Source organism: Grammomys surdaster, unplaced genomic scaffold (genome assembly GCF_004785775.1).
Source record: "Grammomys surdaster isolate TR1022 unplaced genomic scaffold, NIH_TR_1.0 189, whole genome shotgun sequence".
In the NCBI taxonomy this organism is placed as follows: domain Eukaryota; kingdom Metazoa; phylum Chordata; class Mammalia; order Rodentia; family Muridae; genus Grammomys; species Grammomys surdaster.
Genome location: NW_021604634.1, coordinates 4,563,298 through 4,575,183, shown reverse-complemented (window position 1 = coordinate 4,575,183; position 11,886 = coordinate 4,563,298). Strand labels below are relative to the sequence as shown.

Genomic DNA, 11,886 nt, shown 5'->3' with positions numbered 1-11,886 from the left:
AAGTGGAAGCTTCTCCATGCCCCACCCCAAGACAAACATTCCAAGTCACCATCTGGTACTTCCTGTCCTCCCTAGTCCCTCCCATTTGGCCCCTGGCAAGGAGCCTACAACCCTGGAAAGGTTTGAGAACTCTGCCGAAGATGGATCCAAGAACAAACGGTAGAGCCAGGGCACAGATGTGCTCAAGTACACGTCCAACAGATCAGCTCAGGCTGGATGCAGAAGGACGTGATGCTTACACCTCTCCTTAGTACAGAAAGTACATAGGTCACACTGTGACCACAGCTGTCCTCACAGTTCAGAAACCAACATGCTGTCTCCAGGGTCCTCAGGCCAATAAATCAAGCAGCAAAGACCCCATCGATGACCTCAGTGAATGGCCATTAGAAAGCCCACACTTGGCTTTCTTTGACTGACATACCAGTGCTTTCTTAAAAGCCCAAGAACACGGTTGCAGAAACCCCACGTTCATGATCAATCTCTCTGTAACAGTGACTACTAACCACAAGTTTGCTCCATCTCTAAAGAGGGAGGAAGAGATGTTAAAAGCCACGTCACATGTTTCTACTTACACTTAGCTCATATTTAAAATACAGCCCTATTACTCTCTTTTAAAATTGCATTAATATATTTACTCTGGAGACTATGGTATGTGAGAGTGGATAGATTCCTGTGTAATATGGTGCATGTGTAGGTACATGTACGTCACAGTGTGTGTGTGTGTGTGTGTGTGTGTGTGTGTGTGTGTGTGTGTGTAACTCAGAGGACATCTCATGGTAGTCAGTTTTCTGCTTTCACAGTATAGCTCCTGGGGACTGAATGCAGGTCACTAGGCACAGTGGCTGGTGCTCAGCCCACTGAACTCTCATTGGCTCCAAGCCTACTCATCTTTGTTACCCAGCTTTCCTTCCCTCAAAGAAAAGGAGTAGAAGATAAAACTGGGTAACAGGAACTTGAGAGCTGGCCCAGCTAGCTGTTAAGAACACTTGCTGTTCCCGCAAAGCACCCAGGCTCAGTCCAGCACACCCACATGTACACAGCTGCCTATACTTCTTGTTCTACGGGACCTCATGCTCTGGTCTCTGGGAGCACCGCACACATGGGATGCACATACATACACTCAAGAACACACATACTGCACATACACAAGTTAGTCCTCTTAAAAAGAAAAGAAAACTACTTAACATAATTTAAAAACAATAGCAGCAGGAAATATCAAAGTCCAGCTAGATGACATATTTGGGTAAGTTGGGTGAGCAGCACCTCAAATTTTTTACCATTCAGAAAATAAGCACCTGGTTCAAATATGGGGGGTGGAGGGTTCTTCCAGCTGTGAGCCTAGAGTGCCATAGAGGCTTTGGTTCTGAAGGGTCACTTGTGTAAAGCCTTGTGAAAGGCTTCTCACAGGAAACGTAAGTATCGACACTCCAGGCTAGGTGCTCACTCAGATGGAGGGCAGAGTTCTTGGCTTCCCAGACACTGATGACTAGAGCAAAAATAACCTCGATTTTTATAGACTGGATTTTTTTTCCAAGGCCTTAGCCCATAATCTTATTAAATGGGACAGTTCAAAATAAGTTTCCCTGGGAAACTGAGAAAGAGGCCACAAAGTCACTGCTTTAGTTCCAGAGCAGAGCCTCAGAGTTCACATCCCAGTGCCCCTCTCCAGGAACCCGGATGCCATGCTTGGGTGTGCACAGCCAGCTGCGCTGTTTGTTGAAGACTTAACTAGCTGCTGGTCCACTCAAAGTCCACATCTTCAGGAATGGCAGCCTATCCTTCAGTTCTGGTGCCTGGAAAGCTCGGAACTTCTGTCCGTCCACCACTGGGCCAGTCAGTAGATTCTGTCCAGAAGCTATCTGTTCACTGAGCATGCTTGGAAGTCCCATCAGAGCCCCATGCTGTCCTCCTGGTGCCTTCAGCTTTGTTAAACCCCACCTACTGGTGTTTCACAGAAGCCCAAAGCCCAACAGAACCTCATGAGGTTCCTCACCTTTCCCTTAGCTCCTCACTGGATACATCTGTCTCCTTCCACATCCCTCTCATGATGGAGAAGCCTCACTGTCTTTCCTGGCTGTCTGACACCTTCCTCTTCCATATCTCCTGCACGCTGCTGTACTGTTTCCTGGCCAACATCCACCTATTGGTCCTACTCTGCCTCTTCTGAGAGTACCCAGCATGCCTTACCGTGTATCCCTTCCCGCTAACATGTAATTCATTGTACATTATTCATGGCTTTATTACCTGCCCCCTGGTGCCCAGCCCTCCAGTGAGAAGTTCCCTCCTCAGAGCCAGGAAAGCTGGTGAGTTTGCCCAGCCTGGGATACTTTCTCTTGGTTGTAAATGTCCCCAGACAGTCCAAAGTTCTGCACTCATGAAGTGGTTCATCATTACACTATTCAGGAATTAAATTTGGCAATGTGCCTTCAAGGGGCTGCATAAATTACAGTATTGTAAAAAGAATGTTGTGATTGTTTCCAGGCTTCAAACTGCTTAGGAAAGATGTTGCTTTTGTAATGTGCTCCATCTCCTGGGGTTCCTGAGACATCAAAAGTGAGCTGAAGCACATAGCTCTTACAAGGCCGACAAAAGCTCAATGTTTTATTAATAGCTTTGCCCCATTGCCCTTCTAACTCATGCCTTGAGAGCCCAAGCCTCTCTGGTTCTAAACATTTGTAACATGATGATCCCTCCCCTGGTTAGGCAGGGCTTCACCTAAGTGCAGCATCAGCTCCTGGCTGCTCAGCTCCTTTATGGAGATCTTAGGAGCAGTGGGCAGTGGAGCCCAGAGTGGAGTCTCCATCAAGTACCCCGTGTCTCCTCCCACTGCTACGCCCTGGCTGGTCTTCAGTTCTACATGCCCTGCCCTCTCCAAGGACATCCTCCATGCCCTGCTTGAATGACAAAGCTTCACAACTGTGTTGGGAGCTCCTAGCCGAAAGTGACTATCATCTTTGCAGCCATCTCAGGCCATATATGCTGACAAGAGACTTGTTTTCAACAGCCTACAACAGCTGAGCACACTCTGATAAATATCTTGTTTTTCTCACATATCTTGTTTTGCTGTTTAGTGCCGCCAGCTGCAAGGCGCACGTGGTCTCCTCACTGCTAGCTAGGTGCACATGATATCCACGCTGCTGGGTGCACGTGGTCCCCTCACAGCTAGCTAGGCGCACGTGATATCCACGCTGCAAGGCACATGACGTAGTGCCTTCAGCTGTGCTTGTCCACGAGGGCAAGGCACATGGTAAAGGGTATAAATACCCAGGATTTCCTTCCAATAAACGAGACTTGAGAGACTTGATCAGACTCCCTGTCTTGTCTCCATTCTTCGAGTCTCCGTCCCCACTCTCTCTCTTGCTAGGCCCTGACCCGAGGACCAGAGCAGCAGAACGGGCGGCTACAAAGTGGCGCCTCAACGTTGGAGCTCCAGTAAGCGGGAATTGGAAGCGTGCATCCTCACTCCTGCGCTGGAGACCCTGCTGACTGACCCGAACAGGCAGCAACAAACTGCCTTTCCCCTGCACTTCCTTGGAACCATGCTCTCTGGTACCCAGGCAGACTATCTGAAATTCTGATGTCCCTGGGTTTGCTCCATGCTCTGAGATCCTGGTCTAAGCTATGAGATGGCTGGTCTGTACCCTAAGCATGGTGCCTGGGAGCTGGGACCATGCATAGGGTACAGCCCATGTCTGTTTGTATGGCATACTCTTCTGTCACCTGCAGTAGCAGAGGCACTGGCTGCTGAAGATGAAAGTAGTGTGAGGAACTAGGTAGCTATAACCTCTGTCTTAGTTAGGATTTTACTGCTGTGAACAGACATCACCAACCAAGGCAAGTCTTATAAAGGACATTTAACTGGGGCTGGCTTACGGGTTCAGAGGTTCAGTCCATTATTATCAAGGTAGAATCATGGCAGCATCCAGGCAGGCATGGTGCAGGAAGAGCTGAGACTTCTACATCTTCATCTGAAGGCTACTAGTGGAAGACTGATTTCCAGGCAGCTAGGATGAGGGTCTTACACCCACAGTGACACACCTACTCCAACAGGGTCACACCTACTCCAACAAGACCACACCTACTCTAACAGGGCCACACCTTCTAATAGTGCTACTCCCTGGGCTGAGCAAATACAAACCATCACAGCCTCCAAAGAATGTGAAGGAGCAAACCTAGAAACCCAGCTTCTCTGGTTCAGGGCCCAGAACCAAAACTTGTTGCCCATCAGTGCAATTTTTCTAACTCTGGGTTTTTCCCTGGAAAGTTATAAAATCGGAGGTAAGTGTCGGACAGACTTACCACCTTTCACTGAGACCCGGATGGTGGAGGGAGTCACCTGACTGGGGTGAAAAGGGAATGAAGAAAGGACACTTCTATGGAAAAGCTGGGATCGGGTGGGTCATGCACTCAGATGGAGACTTATCACCAACAGCAACCCACAAACTCAGGCAAGGAGGTAGGTTTGTTCTATCAGTGGAACAGGATGCAGGTTTAGCTAATCTGGTAGGAGATCTCATGTGGGGGGAGGGGCAGTCTCAGCAAGTCTTCCGGAAGGAGGAAGCTGGCGTTGCTAGTTTTTGCACACGCAGATCAATTGTTTACCTGGGTCAGAAGGAGGCTTTGGCATTCCCTTAGGTCTAAGCGCTTGACATGGGGTCTTAGACATGGCTATGACCCTACCAACATGGGGGTCTTAGACATGGCTGTGCCTCTGTCAACATGGGGGTCTTAGACATGGCTGTGCCTATGTCAACATGGGGGTCTTAGAGATGGCTGTGCCTCTGTCAAAATGGGGGCCTTAGACATGGCTGTGCCTCTGTCAACATGGGGGTCTTAGACATGGCTGTGCCCCTATCCGTAGTATACATTCACTTAGAACTGAATCCCCTCCTCAGAATTTGAAAGGAGCTTGATAGTGGTAGCCTATGGTGTGGTGTGAGGTAGGTTGCACCTTTAAGAGCTTTATAACGTTGAACCATCTCAAGAATAGTACCTCAGCCTCACAAAGCTACAAGACAGAGTGGGTAGGGACAACTCTGTCAGAGCTGGTGACTTCAAGCCAAGGGGTACACTTGCTAATACCCTTGTAGGTCTATGTAAGTCAATAATCTCTCCTGTACAGAACTAATTCACAATGGCAGGATGTCTATGACATACTCACATGCCAGGACCATGCTGGGCCCTCAAGCAATGTGAGACAAGGTCCATTTACTGGGATACTTGTGACCTAATTAGGTCAAATGTCAATACATTTGACCTAATATTGTTTCAAATAGACAATGAGAAGTGTGTGTGTGTGTAGTGCACACACATATGAGTGTGAGAACATATATCATACAGATCCTTGTTGTGAACCCTGTCCATTGTTTATGACAGACACTGGTGATTTGGATGGTCAAGTCTTCTGTTACAGTTTATTTTGCTTTGCTTTGTTGACACAGCCTCACTCTACAGTGCAGACCAGCCTGTGACTCACTATGTAGTGTATGTAGTCTGTCCTCAAATGCTCCTGCCTACCTCTCCCATATGCTGGGCATAGAGGCTTCACACTCAGAGCCATTGCTGCCTGAGATCATAGACATGGTTTGTTATGATGGCATCGAGTTCTCACTGAGTAAGTCTCCCTTCTGGGAGATGGCAGCCTTGCAGTCTCCAGGAAGCTCCCTGCTACCACAGTCCTTTGGTGAAGTCGCAGAGACTTTGCATCATGTCTACTCTTCCACCAAGACAAGAAAACATGGGCTTTTGGCTTCATTTTTCAAGTGCAAGTTGGAACATTACTTTTCCTCTGTCTCTTTTATCTCAGTTATTGCTGTAAAAATTAGCCTCTTGTACAAAACCACTCTCTGAGGCAACAAGCCCTCATGTGTCCCCACAGAAGCTCAGAGAGTGCAGTCTGTCTGTCATAGGCTGCATCTATATGCTCTCTCAATGACCTTCCTGGAACTTGAAGCTGAGGACGAAACTCTCAGCCCCTAACACTCCATAGAAGGGAGACTCTGAAGACCTGGGAACCTGCAGGACATAGGGGTCAGAAGGTGTGCCTTAGTTACTGTATTACTGTTACAAAGAGATACCGTGACCAAGGCGTTGCTTAAAGAAAGCATTTAATGGGGCTGGCTTACAGATTCAAAGGTTTAGTCCATTATCACCATGGGAGGAAGCAGACAATCATGATACCAGAGCAATAGCTGAAGACTTTCTGTCCTGACCCACAGGCAGCAGACAAAGAGAGACACTGGGCCTGATGTGGGTGTTTGAAATGCCAAAACCCACACCCAGTGACACACCTCCTCCAACAAGGACAAACCTACACCAACCAAGTGGCTTCTCCTAATCTTTCCAAACAGTTCATCAGCTAAGGACTAAGCATGCAAATATATGAGCCTATGAGGAGCATTGACAATCAAACCACCACAGGGTGGATGCAGGAAGGAGAATTGTTACCAGGGCTTATGTCTGCCCAGTGTGACCCAGTCTTGTCTTGATTACCTTTAGATCAAGATGTAGAACTCTCAGCTCCTTCTTCAGGGCCATGCCTGCCTGGATGCTGCCATGCTTCCAGCCTTGATGATAACAGACTGAACATCTGAACCTGTAAGCCAGCCCCAATTTAATGCTGTCCTTTAAAAGAGTTGCCTTGGACATGGTGCCTCCTCATAGCAATGGAAACCCTAACTAAGACACATGAAATAACTAAGATTTGGAACAGAATTGGCCTATAGATGATTCCGGCAACTGTTTCAAGAAAAAAAAAAAAACAGCCAAGCTGACAATTCAGCAGAAGGGATGTTTACAATAAGCAGGGACGCTGATCAAAAGCGCCAATTTTAAAAAATGGTGCAGCTTTCTCAAAATTATGCAACCTCTTATTATACTGTTCACTCTGGTTTCATCTCTCAGTCTTCAAAGAAACGCCAGGACACTAGACAGGATGAAAGGGGGGTTGATTAAAGAGAAGGAAACTGCACCACAGAGATCAGAATGCTGGAAGAACCTGAGGAAGGCCTGGGAATCTGAGTCTGGGCTGCAAGTGCAGACTCCATAGTCCTAGATGATCCCTCAAAGTTGAGCTCACCACCTGGCAAAGGTGCTTTTAAAGAGAGGAAACTGTCCCTGCTCTAGCAAAATATTCAGGTCTCTGATGGCCCGAGCAGAATCCCCACAAACACCCCTCAGGGACAAAACAGGAGAAAGCACAAGGCTCTGAGCTTCTGCCAGTGCTGCCTGAGGGTCAGACTGAAACGCTGACATCTTCAGCAATGTCAGAGAAGAGACACAGAGAGAGGGCAAAACTTCCAGAAGGAACCCTGAAGTTACCAGAAGGGCCCTGCAGTGTTATGGAGATGTAGTGTTAAGTGTGATGACTTAGGGTTCTAAGTGGCCTGTAATAGTGCCCAGCCGTTTGTCTATGTGACACAAAGCATTGTCATGTAAAAGTTCACATTAAAGAACCAAGCAGTTGGGACACACAGCTCAGCAGTTAAGAGTACTGACTGCTCTTCCAAAGGTCCTGAGTTCAATTCCCAGCAACCACATGGTGGCTCACAACCATCTGTAATTGGATCTAGTACCCTCTTCTAGTGTGTGTCTGAAGACAGCTACAGTATATTCATATAAATAAAAATAAATCTTAAAAAAAACAAGCAATTCGGTTATCAAAATGAATAAAAAATAAATAATGTAAAGTGGTTTCATGGTTCTTTACACAAATTTTTATTTACATTGGCACTGGTCCTGCCCCTGTACTTCTCAGGGAGAGTGTCTACTACTCTCTAACACATTTCTGAAGCTGAGTTTCATTAGAAATGCTACAGAAAAGTTGACAAGATGACTCAGCCGGTAAAATCACTCACTAGCTGTATAAACTGCTAACACGTGTGATTATATCTTTGTTCACCTGACGTAACTGTCGTCTCCGAGACTTACTGCCTCTGTCTGCTAACCTAGGCCTAGTCCTGGAAGCTTCTACCCAACATATGATCTAATCTAGTCCTAGAATGTTTTCAGCCTCTGAGACTTACTGCTGAATAAACTCACCCTTTCTAGATCTTTCTGAACTCTAGCTGGCTGGTCAGCTCAGCTGTTCTGGCTCAAATGCCTCTTCCACTTGACTGATTCGATCTGGTTTCTCTCTCATTATCTGACTGAATTGTTTTGCTTGGCCTCAAACTAACTCTGGCAATCTGTTCTAATCTGACTTCTCATTCTCTGGCTCATTCTGTCTTCACCTGTGTCTTTATCTTGTTCTCTCTTTAACCTGTCTCTGTAAGATTCTCCCAGTAAAGGTCCCCTGTCCTTTGCCCTGTTTTCTCTGTTCCAGTGAGAGCTGGCCGTGTCCTATTCTGTTGAATCTTTCTCTGATTTGTCACTTTGTCTGCCACTCAATTAGACATCACCTTCAAACAAACTTCCTTGCTTCCTTCTACAAACTAACTTCATTTTTTGGGATTAAAGTTGTGTACCAAGAGTGTGTTTGTATTTCAGCCACAGGGATTAAAGGTGTGTGCTTAAGTCTGAGTCACACCACAACTAGAAACAGGTTTTTCCAGTAAATAACACAATCTTGGGGTTCACAGTGTGATAAAATATCCTGCAATAACCATGACAATTCTAAGGCATAGTTGAAGGTAAGTCGATTTGGTGTTTTTTGTTTTCTGGTGTTTTGTTTTGTTTTGTTTTGTTTTGTTTTGTTTTGTTTTCCCTGTGTAGCCTTGGCTGTCCTGGAACTTGCTCTGTAAAACAGGCTGACCTTAAACTCAGAGATCCACCTGCCTCTGCTTTCTGAGCTCTGGGATTAAAGGCATAACTAAAGGTTTTTATTGTAGATTTATTGTAGAGGAAAAGGAAAGCCAGAGACATCTTGGAAGAGTCCAGAGCAGAGAGAGAAAGTGTTGAGTTTGGTCTTTTGATATGCTAAACACTGGTTGCTCCCAGACCTCACTTAGACCTAGGTGATGCTATGTGACCTTGCCCACCAAGTTATCCCTGACTGGTGAATAAAGATGCCAATAGCCAACAGAAGAGGCATAGGCCTGGTTTAGGGTCTCCAGGCTTGGGGTCAGAGAACCATGAGGTGGGGAGAAGAAAGTGAATAGAGGAGAAGCCTCCATAGGGTAAGAATTTTAAAATAATGGCCATATAGGTTGGCATTTGTAACGAAGCAAAGCTTCAGCAGTAGTTAGAGAGTAAGAGACAGTCACCCTGAACAGTACAGGGAGCAGGATCCTAGTATCAGCTATAACTTGTCTTCTGTGTGGGCTTTGAATCCAGAGGGTAGGACAGTTGTACAGGAACGTGTTCACTTACCCAAAACTGAAAACCAGACATGCAAGTCAAGGAAGGACACAGCCTAGGAGTCAGACAGACCTTGATTACAGCTTCCTTCAAAAGGAAGCCATCAAAGCTGTTTGATGGTTCAGATCTGAAATGTCCCCTCAAAGCTCATGTGCTAAAGGCTTGATTCTCAGCTGATAGTGCCCCTGGGAGGAGTCGGAAATGCCAGTAGCAGGGACTAGTTAGGGAGAAAGGTCATCAAGTGCATGCCCTTGATGGATACATGGGAACCTCTCTCCCTCCCTCTCTCTCTCTCTCTCTCTCTCTCTCTCTCTCTCTCTCTCTCTCACACACACACACACACACACACACACACACACACACACACACACACCAAGCATGGACTGAATGAAGCCTCCTGGTGAGAAGCCAACATAAGGTTTTCCGTCCTTTAAGATCCCTTGTCACAGGAAGCTGAGTGATAACACACCATCATCTCTGGTTGGGAAAGTGGCAGGTGGTGCTGTACCTTGAAGGTCAACATTCGATAACTGAGGAAACAAAAAGTACCTACTTCTTAGCCACATGGTTCGCCTCCACTTCCTTGCTGACAACAGATGGTCAGAAGTTACTCTGAAGGGGAAGGGCAAGAAAACGTGAGCACTGTCCATACTAGGCTCCTGATTCCTCGACTTCACGACAGCTAGGAAGATGGCTCAGTTGATAGACTCATTGCTGTGTAAGCATTAGGCCCTGAGTTCTATTGCTAGCAGCCATGTGCAAGCCATGCATGGCCATGCACAATTGTAACTCCAGTGCTAGAGAAGCAGGAGAGAAATACAGAACCCTGAAGCTCGAGAGTCAGCCAGTCTGTCTGAATCAGTGTGTTCAGATTCAGTGACAGACCTTGCTCAAAACACAATGTGAAGAAGCAATTGAGATGGGAAAAAAACAAATCCTCTTTTGGTCTGAGAAGTCAGCTGAATGTCAATAGAAATCAATACATTTTTTTACCTCTCAGGAAAATAGAAAATCAATTAAATACTGATACCTACTGTCTACCTCTGGCCTCCACATGCATACACACATAAGCATACACACACATGTATCAGACAACTCCATAAAAAATGGGCTAAGTATATTAACCAAAGAAATGACATGTAGCCGCTATGAAGCCTCAGTCTTGCCAGTACTGTATGAAGGGAAAACTGGAGACTTGAGACTGGCTTTCCAACCCAGCAGATAACAATGATCAACTAATAATTTGCAAACATACATACATACATACATACATACATACATACATACATACATACATTACCAGTGTTGGTAAGGATGTGGCAAAAAGCAACACTTTTAATCACTATGATGGAAAGGGTAAGTCTTCCCAGAGGAAGCGGTGCCAGTACCTATATGCTGGGCATCCTCAGGAAGAGGATGTCTGTGACCCACACAGTGACCTCAGGGTGTGCAGCCTCCAGGTGTGCTGGATGCTGCTGGCAGGAAGAGGAGATCTGCATTGCAAATGGAAACCGTAGCTGCACATGCTCTCTGGTGCCTCTTTGTCAAGGAAAACTCCAACACTTGTACAGCTGAGACCAGAGCCAAGAATGGACAAAATAAGGTATCCAGTAGAAATATCAAGGGCCCAACCCTGAGGTCACATGGGTTGGAGTGGGGAACCTGGGAGGAGAACCCTCTAACTGGCATTTGTCATGCTGCTGAGAAACATCACCACCAAGCAGCACAGCAAGGTCCACCAGGTTCTCTTCATGGGTGGTGTATTAGTTAGGGTTCTCTAGAAGAACAGAATTAATAGAATGAATATTATGTGCATGTATCTATATATGTATGTGTACATGAATATACATATTTACCTGCATGTATAATATATAGATATTTACATGTGTATATATACATATTTATACAATTGCATATATTTATAGAATCTATACATATATACTATATATGTGCCTATATATGGGATTTATTCAAGTGGCTTACAGGCCGTCGTCCAACCAAAAATAACCCATCTGCAATAAAGAAATATGAAAAAGGAATTCATTAATTCCAGCTGTATTCAGTTGACAACCAAGAAGAGCCATCATAGGTAATTAGTCTCACTGAAGAAAAAACAGCCTGCTGAGAGGTGAGTGCAGTCCAGGCCTAGGAAACCCATCAAGGAGAAGTACACATGGCTGCAACGAAGTCATCTTTATTCCCTCATCAGCAGAGAACCTCCAGAGGGATTTTTGGTTTGTTTTAGTTTGGTTTGTTAGGACACCATTCCATTATGTATCTTGGTTAGCCTGGATTCACTGTATAGCACAGGCTGGCTTAGAGCTTGCTGTGTAGCTCAAACTGGCTTCATACTCACCATGTAGCTCAGGCTGGCCTCAAAATTGCAGTCTTCCTAAGTAATAAGACCATAGGTGTGCACCGCCACGCCCATCTGAGAGATGTGTTTTTCAAATGAAAATCACTACTGGTTCCATCAGCCTCTTCTCTGGGCACAGACAGCCTCTTCAAATGTCCAGAAATGGAAGCCAGTTGTAAGGAGAACCTCTCTCTCTCTCTCTCTCTCTCTCTCTCTCTCTCTCTCTCTCTCTC

At 45.9% G+C, this 11,886-nt stretch overlaps 1 long non-coding RNA gene across 1 annotated transcript; it reads right to left on the bottom strand.

Moving 5' to 3' along the window:
* Positions 1 to 1,657: 1,657 nt before the first annotated feature.
* On the bottom strand, positions 1,658 to 11,061 carry LOC114622506. Its single transcript, XR_003711618.1, has 3 exons — positions 10,686 to 11,061; positions 9,851 to 10,094; positions 1,658 to 1,941 (listed from the first exon to the last, which is right to left on the bottom strand). It is a non-coding gene; the product is annotated as an uncharacterized LOC114622506 (long non-coding RNA).
* Positions 11,062 to 11,886: the final 825 nt, after the last annotated feature.